This window comes from Pundamilia nyererei, unplaced genomic scaffold, assembly GCF_000239375.1.
Source record: "Pundamilia nyererei isolate P.nyererei 1_Seehausen unplaced genomic scaffold, PunNye1.0 scaffold00084, whole genome shotgun sequence".
Lineage (NCBI taxonomy): Eukaryota > Metazoa > Chordata > Actinopteri > Cichliformes > Cichlidae > Pundamilia > Pundamilia nyererei.
In genome coordinates, this window is record NW_005187485.1 from 1,162,740 (window position 1) to 1,174,149 (window position 11,410).

At 39.3% G+C, this 11,410-nt stretch overlaps 1 protein-coding gene and 2 long non-coding RNA genes across 5 annotated transcripts in view; all 3 read left to right on the forward strand.

Annotated features, from left to right (window-relative positions):
* Positions 1–3,911: 3,911 nt before the first annotated feature.
* Positions 3,912–4,298, forward strand: LOC102197768 (uncharacterized). The gene is made up of 3 exons (XR_311873.1): positions 3,912–3,983; positions 4,080–4,151; positions 4,268–4,298. It is a non-coding gene; the product is annotated as an uncharacterized LOC102197768 (long non-coding RNA).
* Positions 4,299–4,400: 102 nt separating this feature from the next.
* On the forward strand, positions 4,401–4,870 carry LOC102197973 (uncharacterized). The gene is made up of 3 exons (XR_311874.1): positions 4,401–4,568; positions 4,639–4,727; positions 4,806–4,870. It is a non-coding gene; the product is annotated as an uncharacterized LOC102197973 (long non-coding RNA).
* Positions 4,871–9,325: 4,455 nt separating this feature from the next.
* The window catches only part of osbpl3b (oxysterol binding protein-like 3b), a 36,677-nt gene continuing 34,592 nt past the window's right edge, over positions 9,326–11,410 (forward strand). For all 3 annotated transcript variants that reach the window (XM_005738479.1, XM_005738481.1, XM_005738480.1), the window contains exon 1: positions 9,326–9,532. The gene's annotated coding sequence lies outside the window, so the exon portion shown is untranslated. The remainder of the gene's footprint in view (positions 9,533–11,410) is intronic.

Sequence of the window (11,410 nt, forward strand, 5' to 3'; positions counted from 1 at the left end):
CTTATCTTATCAACAAATGTCACATGATGACAGTGGTGAGCTAATTTTTCACAATGTGTCTGAAGTTTTTGGCATGAGAGCTACAGATAAGGCTGGTTTCCTGTTGTTGTTGCAAATCATCCACTAACTGTCAACTTCCATCTGCACAATAACCTAATATTAGGGAAAGCACTGCAGCTGCACATTTATAATGCAGCAGCGGGAACTATAATCCGGAGAGAGAGCGGCAGCTCTGCTGGGCCAGAGCAGGGTAATTGGTTACTGGACTTAGCTTATGCTGCTTGATAGGACTTGCATGTTTTGCTGAGACTTTGGACAAGGTCTCTTGAGAATCCCAATTAAAAAGCAGAATGCAGAATGGGTCTTGTGAGTTAACAAACAAGGTTTGCTGCTTGGAAAGCAGTCCAAATCGCGTTCAATAAAAGGCAGCCGCACGCATTGATTGAAAAACTGGTATTTTAATGCAATTTTCAGGTTTCTGGATTTAGTGTGTCTTCAATAAACTTCTTACTACTAGGCATAAAAAAGACCCTGCATGAATAATAGAGTGTTTGCAGTGGTTCAAACCATTTTTGTTGTTTTATTTGAGAGTTGGTCTGGTCTGGAAAGGTCTCTCCCATAATTTTCACATATTAAGCAAATCTGGATCCAGTAACATCTGAATGGGAATCTAATGCCGTAGTGGCCTTTTGGTCACTGTGCATAAAGGCAGAGCATATCACAGCAGCTTTAAATGTAATATGCCTATGTTTTGTTGTTACTTATTTAGCCATAAATATTTTATGTTACATAATAAAGAAACATTTTCAGGGGGTTTAACATCATAAATCTTGTTTTCAAATTAAAAACGAATGTAATTGTTTTGGGGACAAGTGTGAAAAGGAAAATTGAAGGATTATATCAATTTGCTATCATTACACATGAAAGAGCTGGCTCAGCAGGAATAAAAGTTTTTCAATCACCTTTATTTCTTTAACAGGAAGTAAGTGCAGGAATTTACAAGGAAATACCACGTATATGGTAAAACAGCAGTGTGTGCAATTCTAACAAGGCTGGCAGTCAATATTTGGTATAATCCAAACACAGCCTGGACTCTCTTAGGCAAAGTTTCATGTCATTTCTTTAAAGTCTTCAGAAATAGTTCCCCAGGCTTCTTGAAGGACATTCAAAGCTCCTCTTGGATGTTGGCTGCTTTTTTGTTTTGTTCTCTGTCAAAATGATCCCACACTGCTTCAATAATGTTGAGGTCTGAGCGCTGGGGAGGCCATTCCATGACTCACAGTTTAATTGTGTGTTATTCCATCCAGGTATGCTTTTATTGCATTAACAGTGTGTTTGGCATCATTGTCATATTGAAAAAAGAAGCTGTTGCATAGTGGATGAAAATCTGTCTGTACTTTTCTGTGTTCATAATTCCATCAATTCCATCAAGTCCCCAACAACACTTCCTGAAATATTTCCCCAAACCATGATGGAGCCTCCACTGTGTTTTGTACACAGTCACTGTGGTATCGCTCTCCTGATCTCCTCTGTACATATTGATGACAATTTGAACTTGAATCAAATCTTGATCCATCTAACCATCAAACTGGTTGACACAAATTTTCTGTGCAGTTCTTGTGTAATCTGACATACCTGAGCCTTTCCTTAAGAAAGCTTAATGACAGCCTCCCTTCCACTGAGCCCATTTCTTATGAGACAGTAGTTGAACCTAGTGAACAGTAGGTGGATCAAGGGCCAAATGCATCACTCAGATCCTGCCTGAGTCTTTGCTGGATATTTTTTTTCCTATTCCTTAAGGACATGAGATTCAGATACTGTTGCCTGTTATGTGTAGACATAACACTGGTTAATCCCCTCAGTGACTGAATAGGTCTGTGTTTAATGGCTTAATTTAACAATTAGACATTCCTCTGAAAACAATCAGGTACAAGGACTGGACTAAAAGTAAGTGAAAAAGCAGCTAATGTCCAAAGAAAAATTTTGAAAGAACTTTAGAGGTTTTCTCCAAAGCACTATCACTCAATAAAACTTAAAAAATAAATAAATAAATAAAAAAAAAAAATACAAGAAACTATGAGGCGCAGTTTGTAAAGTGAAACATGGAAAGTGAAAACAGGAAACTAAATATTTGGTTTCCTGTAACATTTAGATTTAAATATAACATTTAGATTTAACTTTTAAAATTGTGTTTTAAATATGAAAAGTTACAAACATTTTACTAAATGTTGTAAAAAATGACTCGGGAAAAATCATGTTTTTGTAAGGTTTTGAGCTAAATGTGGAAAAATGTTGCTGTTAATTTCAGCATGTTTCACTTTACAAACGACGCCCCACACGTGTTACTTTTTGGCATGCCAACACTTACATTTGATGGACAGTTTGGGGGCATTCACTAATGCACATAATCTGGATCTATTTCAGTCCTTGTGTTGCGCAGGAATGAAATACGACTCCTGCAACCCAACACCAGTCGCACAGCTTGTATCTGGTGTCGGTGTGTGCTAGTCAGAGCCAGCTTCATTTTCTTTGCACCCATTCACTGAGCTGTGAATGCGTAATATTATCAGATCCACACTGGATGACTGAATGATGGGCGTTCTCAGCAGTGATTGTAAGTAATATTAGTAAATCAGCCGAGACTTGATTTTTGAACAATAACGCTTAAAGAACTGTAAAAATTATATTGCACTGGTCTTAGAGTAGTCAGTGTTTAGTTAGGTTAGTTTTACAGTTGCTTTTAAGTGACATCAGTACTACACACAGTGGGCTGGATTGGGTGTCGCTCACTCTGACCCTATTGTTTGTAACACTGTCACTCTGCCTGTCCCAGGAATTCAAACCCACCTCTTTGGTCAAAAGCAAAGAGGAGATCCTCCTGTTCAGTCAAAAAAAAGGCTTTAAAATGTTCACCTTTATTTGAAACAAGACATTTGTGTGTTTATCACAGACAGATACTCGGAACTCCTCTGGACTTCATTTATACCACTGTCCAGGTAAGTTAATATTACGAAATAGTAATTTATATTAATTAATGATTAAACAGCAAGTATACTCTAGAAGATTAGTCGCTGTATATATAAAATACTGCACAAAGGTCTTAGGCCGCCCCTCACTTCATGTTTTTCTATGAAAATGGGAAATAGATCCAATGATATTTTTATTTCTTTAAGTAGCTGTCCAGGCTTCTTTGAGATTCAAAGCCTTTCTTTGGATGTTAGCTACTTTTTGTCCCATGGTTTGCAGATGGCTGGAAATTATCACTCCATAAGACCTGCTGCCACTTTTTCAGGGGAGTTATTGTAGAATTTGCCGTACCTCAGCCTTCTTCAGTAAACAGATCAACCGAAAGGCCAGATGCATCTCTCGGGTCCTGTTTCAGGACTTTCATGGATTTTTTCCCTTTTGCTTAAGGACATAACTTGCAGATCCTGTTCATCTCATGTAGATTTTTTTTTTTTTTTTGTGGGTGGGGGGATCCCCTAGTGTTACTGCTGGCATTTTTCATAGATTCATCTAAAGACATAGAAACAAATGATAGCTACTAGCAATAAAGTGCCTAAAGATGCAATTAAGTAATAGATTCTTTGCTAAATTGTCTTGTCTATGCTTTCTGACTATCCAGAGAAGTGAAACATTAGATTTTCCGAATAAGCAACAACATAATTTTTTGTAAAAAAAAAAAAAACAAAAAAAAAAAACTTTTACATTTTTTTCTAAAATATGTGTGTTTTCTTGCTTTTATGACAGATGGTCTAATAAATTTGTTAAGTACTGTGTCTCAAGCTAAACTTGTGTGCAATTACAAACATCGCCTCTTTGTCCTTCTATACTAGTGGGGGTTTTTAGGGCTTTATCCTTCCTTCACATTCACTGATTATGAGTCAGGTCTTCAGCAGCCACATGGAGCCTTCACTCACCAGTGGATTCAGGGCTGATTTAAATAGACATTATCCCTGCGGTTATGGAGGAACCATACCTGGGTGAGTGTGATGCTGGCTTCATTATGAGACAGTCTTAGAATTTATAATGTAATATATCAAATGTAGTATAATTATATAATTATTTCACCTTCACAGGAGTATCACCAATCAACGCTGTAACAGCAGTGATGGCAGAAACAAAAGTCATGTTCGACTTAATGACCAACTGTAAGTAGCTGCTGATTTTATATAAATATTATAATCAAAAACTTCCTCTTCCTGTGTTTGTGGTGATACATAATAACAGTGATGGTGGGTTTTTTTTGTGTGTTTTTTTTTACCAGAATACCAAAACCAACGGACATAAATATAGCGTGAGTACTCTTTCCATAATGATAAACTGATTTGTTTTTGCACATAGTTCGACCCTTTCTTGTCTTTGTGCCTTTCATAGGGAGAAAATGATAAAGATTGCCATCCCAAAAGAGCATCCCTATTCATCGCACATCTCTCGTTTTGCAATGTTCCCATCCTTCCACTCACCAGATGACCCACATACAGGAGTCAGAGCTGCGTCTCAATCTTTCCTCAACCTCAGTATCCCAAATAGTGCACCTGATATCACTCTGCTAAGCAAAACTAAAGGTGTGATATTCTGATAAAAGGGAGTGGTAGAATGGTTAGGTCTTTAAGATGCTTCTTTTTTCACACCTAGGTGCTCCATATAGACTTGAGAGCTTAGAAACACCACTGAAAACAAGGAAGAAGGCTGTTATGTGGACAGGAGAACATGGCTTTTTTGACGTGAGTGATGAAATATCAGTGACTTCACAGTTTCACTGACGTTAATCAAAGCATAAAGTGTCTTCCTCCTTCCACCAGCATGCAAAACCAGCGAAGGGAGAGAGCCAGGTTTTCTACCCCACTCCCCCAAAGATGCTGCTGCCCAACCTGAAACTTCGAGACTGGGATTTGACGCTATCGGAGAGGACAAGCAACATCCTGAAAAACATGGAGAAGACCCTTTGGGTCACTTCCTACCAAATGCACTACACAGGTAAGAAGTGAAAATACTGAAAAAATAAATCCTTGTTAAACAGAAAGTATCAAAAGTATTCAGTTCATCAGTTTTATCTATCAGGACATATCTTAATGACCTTGTAGTACCATATCACCCTATTAGAGCACTTCGCTTTCGCTCTGCAGGCCTACTTGTTGTTCCTAGAGTATTTAAAAGTAGAATGGGAGGCAGAGCCTTCAGTTTTCAGGCCCCTCTTCTGTGGAACCAGCTTCCAGTTTGGATTCGGGAGACAGACACTATCTCTACTTTCAAGATTAGGCTTAAAACTTTCCTTTTTGCTAAAGCATATAGTTAGGGCTGGACCAGGTGACCCTGAATCCTCCCTTAGTTATGCTGCAAGAGACGTAGGCTGCCGGGGGATTCCCATGATGCATTGAGTTTTTCCTTTCCAGTCACCTTTCTCACTCACTATGTATTAACAGACCTCTCTGCATTGAATCATATCTGTTATTAACCTCTGTCTCTCTTCCACAGCATGTCTTTATCCTGTCTTCTTTCTCTCACCCCAACCGGTCGCAGCAGATGGCCGCCCCTCCCTGACCCTGGTTCTGCCGGAGGTTTCTTCCTGTTAAAAGGGAGTTTTTCCTTCCCACTGTCGCCTAAGTGCTTGCTCATAGGGGGTCATATGATTGTTGGGTTTTTCTCTGTATCTATTATTGTACGATCTACTGTGCAATAAAAAGCACCTTGAGGTAACTGTTGTGATTTGGCGCTATATAAATAAAATTGAATTGAATTGAATTGATGAAAAATCTTTGTATCTTGTATTTAGCAGGTTCTAAATTATTCACATACAGCACATGAAATATTACACCGTGCTATTATATATTTAACCAAAAAAAAGCCAAAATGCAGAAGCAATGAGGGGAAAAACTAAGTACACCCTGTGATTCAGTATCTGGTCAAGCACCTTTTAGCAACAGTACCTTGAAGTAATCATTTCTTTATGATTTTATCTCTCGCATCATTGTAGAGGAATCTTGGCCAAGTCTTCTTTACAATGTTGCATCAGTTAATCTGAGATTTTTGAAATTTCGTTTATACACAGCTCTCTTAATGTCATGCCACAGCATTTCAATTAGGTTGAGGTCCAAATCAGCAGCCTTCCACCACTGGACCCAACAGTTGGTTTGATGTGTTCTTTTTAGAGAGATGAGGCTTTCATACTTGTTCAATCTTTCTGTTTCTCTGAGATCATTGTTGATGTCTTTTCTCACTGAGAAACACACACCTGAATGCTCCAGACCAGCAAACTGACAGGACTCGCAGAGGTTCTCACACTTACTGATGATCAATCAGTTGTTATTGTATTTTGTGCAGTAATCCAAAATCTGACATTAATGTGAATTCTTTTTTAAGGATCAGGGCCAGCAAATCCTTTTATGACAGATGATTTCAAGGAAAAAATGACTAACTTTGCTGGGATTAATTCACACACGTCAAACCTGGTAAAAGCCATTGCATTTATTATACGGTAACGGTAGCATTAACAGACCAGAACACTAATAAGTCTAATTATTTTCCCTGCAGCAAGAAAGGTCGCATCCTGTGTTTGTTCCTTCTAAAGCAAGGCAAGGATGTAGAAAAAGACTGGGGAGCAATGTCAGGAGGAGCAGCTGCAGTCCCACTGCTGCTGAACTCCAAAATACATCTCCAACTCTAAACCAAAGCACTGCCTCGCCTGCTGTGAACCAACCACAAGAGATCACAGCTATGCGTAATGAGGCACCAGATCTGAACCAAATGGGTCATACTCAATCAAAGTGCAGCACTAACTCCACAAAGGCACAGCAGACTGAGCTGTCCCAGGAGGTCTTACGCAAGCAGCAAGCTCAGTGCAAATGCTCTGCGCATAAGGGCAGAAAGAGGGAAAACTGCAAAGTCCAGTTTGACAATGTCATGCAAGGATCCCCGTCACAGAGCAACCAAGAGGCTAACGCTGCCCAGATCACAAACACAGAGCAACTCTGGGACCTGTCCAACCGCCTACATCCCCAAGGAGGGATAGAAGTCAACAGAGAGGAAAGCATCTGTGTAAAGGATGTGCTAAATGACAAAAAACTTTTTAAAGTTGGAAGAAATATACCCAGCTGTAGTCCACTACTTGAAGACAAAGATCAGACGGGCAGGGAATCACATCCCAAATTGTTACCAGGAGCAGAGGACAGAGAGCGGCTACATGGCAACTCTAATCCGTGCATCATGCCACGCTCTCCTGTCCTGCCAGGCAGTTCTTCCATTGGGACTGTGGGTAAATCAGGTGCAGCCCTGACCCTATTAGACCTTCAACATTCATTCAGCAAGTCAGAGGCTCATCGCAAGTTCAACAGCTCCATCACTCATGCCGCTGTGAACCTTAGAGACAACGTAGTCTGTGGGAAAAAACACAACTTCTATGGGATTAACTGCTACTACATCCATGGATGACCTTCCATCCAGCCATTTTTCCCACTTACCCAATTCAGAATTGCAAGGATGGATAGAGTTGTTCCCAGCTGTCAGAGGAGAAATGGCATGGTACACCCTGGACAGTTTACCACTCTCACATTTACACCTACAGCCAATTAACCTAACCACATACACGTTTTTGGACTGTGGGAGGAAGCCTGAGGATGGGGAGAGCATACAAACTCCACACAGGAAGGCCCTGTCCAGCTGGTGGATTGAAACCCAGGGCCTTTGTGCTGTGAGGCAACAGTACTAACCACTGCAGCTCCCATATGGCCTTATAAACATAATTGTAATATCTCAGTAAAGCAATAGCAGTTCTAATAACCTGAATCCTGAAAGTAACTTAGTATTAAAATTTAAATGACTGCATGTATTTAACATTACTTAAGTGTGACTTTTCATAACCAAAGATGCAGTGGACAGTTTTTCAGAAGCATTATTGCACCTATAGAGCAATTTATCACAGGTTTCAATATAGGTTATTGTTACATAACACCCACATTAAAGACTTCTTGGCACAACTAAAAATGGACTTTCATGGACTGACCATGAGGAATACAGCCTATTTTGTGCAATCCCTCATATGACTATAGTCACATTTAAAGTTTCTCTGTAATTGTATAAGACTGCAATTTGTTTTTCTTTCAGACTGAAGCTAATTAGAATAAACATATTACTGCGAGCACAGTAAGTGTTTCATCCATGTCGGAAGCATTGTTAATTTGCTCTTTACTTTCACACATTTCATTTGCATTAGAGCTCAGGATTTATTTTACAGTACTGGTCTCTTACAAGCTGTGGCTAATTGTATCAAGTAAAATAAAAGCAACAGCCTTCAAAGCTCACTTCAGTGAGTTCAGCCAGCCTGCACAGTGCACACAGAAGCAATTCAGCTGTACCAGATTCATAATGCTGCACAGATGAATACTTTAGTCTTCCCTGTAACCTTTCCAATTTTACAGAGAGAGAGAGAGAAAAATACGAGGCTGATTTTTCCAGCAAATGTAACACAGAGTGCAGCACAGAGCATTGTGCTGCCTGTGTTATGGAATCCAACTCTGTGTATTATAGGTGCCGCAGTAACCTTCCAGCGTGCCACTGTGAAAGGGAAAAAAAAGGCTCTTTTGCACAAAATCTGTTGCAGTCAGGCTGACTTGTGTGAAATGATTTTTTTTATGACAGTATGTCCTTGAGGTGCAAGCCTGCAGCCTTCACTGATACAACAGCGTCTCATTCAGACTTTCACTGAAAAAGAATAATGGCTCACAAAGCAAAGTAGACATGCACAGTTTGCTGTTTAATAATGGAGACAATATCAGTTTGTCGAAGGGATGGAAATAAAAATTATATGGCTTTTGTTGAGTTCTGTTTCTGTCTGCTGTCATAATTATGCAATAAGTCTATACTTAAATCACGTGAAATGACTTAAATGTATAGAAAAACGTACCTATTTACTCAACTGTTGTATGTTTGCATTTTAATCTGTTTGCAGACGCTTTGACTGTTTAACAGCACAGATGTGATTCAGCAGTGTATCCAGTAGGTGGCGGTATATGCTAACTTTTGTCGTTTGAACTTCATTTATCGCTTCTAATAACAGTTATTTAACCATTTTTGTGATATTTACTAATGTGAATAGTCAAATAAAATAAAATAAAATAAGTCAAATGAGATATTTATCCTCTAAGATCCACTATAACGCATTAATTAACAGGACTGCATGTAAAATATGAAGACTTCTACACTGTGTCCTTGCGCTTTGGGGACCTCCTCTACACGTCTATGCGTCACGGAAACATGTCAGTGATAGAAACGCCGCCCCTTTAAGTTGACGCCGAGCTTTGCTTTGCAGTTTAATTGGAGTTGGCCTCAGTCAGTCGCCTCTCATCTCCCTCCTCCATACAGCGGTGGAGAGACTGATGCTTTTCAGCGCGGCTGGATGGTGCATGTGTGTACTTGTCATAGTAGAGTAGCCAGGCTGTTTGGTTGGGGCTCTAAATTGACTATCTCTTCTCCGGCTGTGGCCTTTCCTGTAGTTAAACATCTGTTCACCGATCGTGTCCATCTGTAGCTCAAGGTGAGTGTGTTTTCTTTCTCTCTCTCTCGTCCAAGAAAAACTCTTTGGCCTTGTAATTTTCTCTTATGCAATGATGAATCTCAAACCCTCTGGAAGTTATTTGATTGATTATGATCTTTCAGCCGAACAAATCAGGTGCATGTGAATCTTTAGTTGTAATGTTCTTCGAAACACTTCAGCAGAGTCATCAAAGTTTAACAACCCATCGATAAACTGGATAAATGTAAAAGCGCTTGACCTTAAATTGATGTCCTATAGTTTAACAAGCAACTGGTATTTATATATTTATTTATTTGTTTGTTTAAAGGTCTGGACATGAGACAATATGAACAACAATAGATCACTTTGGTCTCCAGACTCTTGAGTCTTCTACAAGTTATAAAAGATGGTCTGTTGTTTCTATGATAAACCTAATATGCAGTAGAACTCATTAGCTTCACAGGCGACAAGTCATAAGCCAGGACTGTGAATAATGTGCCTTTATGACTGTGTGTATCTCTCATGCTGAGTGGATGTAGGTGTGTGTGATATCCATTTTCAGATTCAATCATGGCTGGAGCTCAACATCTCCTGCTTAACAGATAGTGGTCAAAGCAAACAGGATTATGGAGGATTTTGCTTTGTTTCACATGTAATATTCAATATTTATGGTAGTTATCAGTGCACCCGAGCAGGATTCATAAATCCAGCTGAATAAGAGTGACTTATGGCACAACTTCACAGTAAAAAAAAATGTGACTCAAAGCTGTTTTGTCAGAGATCTATGTGGCTCATATACAGAGTAATTTTACAGCTAACACAAGGTCGCTCAGTTTTCTAGAGTCCTGTGTAAACAGTGCAACAGAGGAGGCTTTTCAAGTGTTGCTTGAACTGTGTTTGTTCAAACATGTATGGGGAAGGCAACTCAGAATTTCAGCATAAATGCACGCTGGCATGGGGTGGAGCAAAGGAGGTAAATAGTGTGCATGCTGCCACAGATTTGTACACAGTTAAGGAGAAAGTCAAGGTTATTCAGTGGAACATTGAGTTTTATTTTTATTTTTTTCTTAGAGATTGGCAATGTTGATTGTTGTGACACTAAATTCTTGAGGGCTTGGTAAGTTTCAGTGTATAAACTACTTCTCACTTTTCTGTCACAGCTGTGCTCACTGGGGACTATGGTTTGTTTGGTGGCCCATCTGTCTTTCCTGCAGCTCCTGAGGTTTTTTGCTCCTATCACGCCCAAGACAGTGATTGCAGTCAAACACAAAGAGACTGTGAGAGAGAAGAATCAATAGAATCTGTGGAATGCAACAGCGAGAAATAAAATAAAATTGCTTTGTCTGGGGGAAAACACATATAATCGCAGAGTTTCAAAAAGAAAAGGTGGTTAAGGAGGATTTTCTAAATTTATTTTATTTTATTTAACTGGACATTTTGTACAGTAGAATATTTATTTTGAAAATCCTAAATAATAGGTGTGGTGCTTAATTTAATTTCATGGGTATAGCTAGTATTAGCAGTAAAGCACTGCATTTCATAAGGTGACCTCCAGCTCACAGTAATTTCACTGAATGTTTGAATGGGCCTATAATCTGTCAGATTCTACAGAATTCGTTCATTTTGGTGCTGAGTCTTTATATTGCATGGGCTGTTTCCAGTTTTTTAGGTCACCTGCTGTTGTCTTGTTTATAGTGTAACATCATATTGCAGAAAATTGCACAGCACCGATGGTCAGGCCAGCACATTGATATGTACCAGTCAATAATTTCCTTGCAATGATCAACAGAATTCAGATAGCAGAGGATGTATAGAGCTATCATTTTCGCACACTGGCTCATACAGTGACCTGTGTGAAGTAGTTGTGGCTTCAGGGTGTACGTTACAAAAAACCCCAAA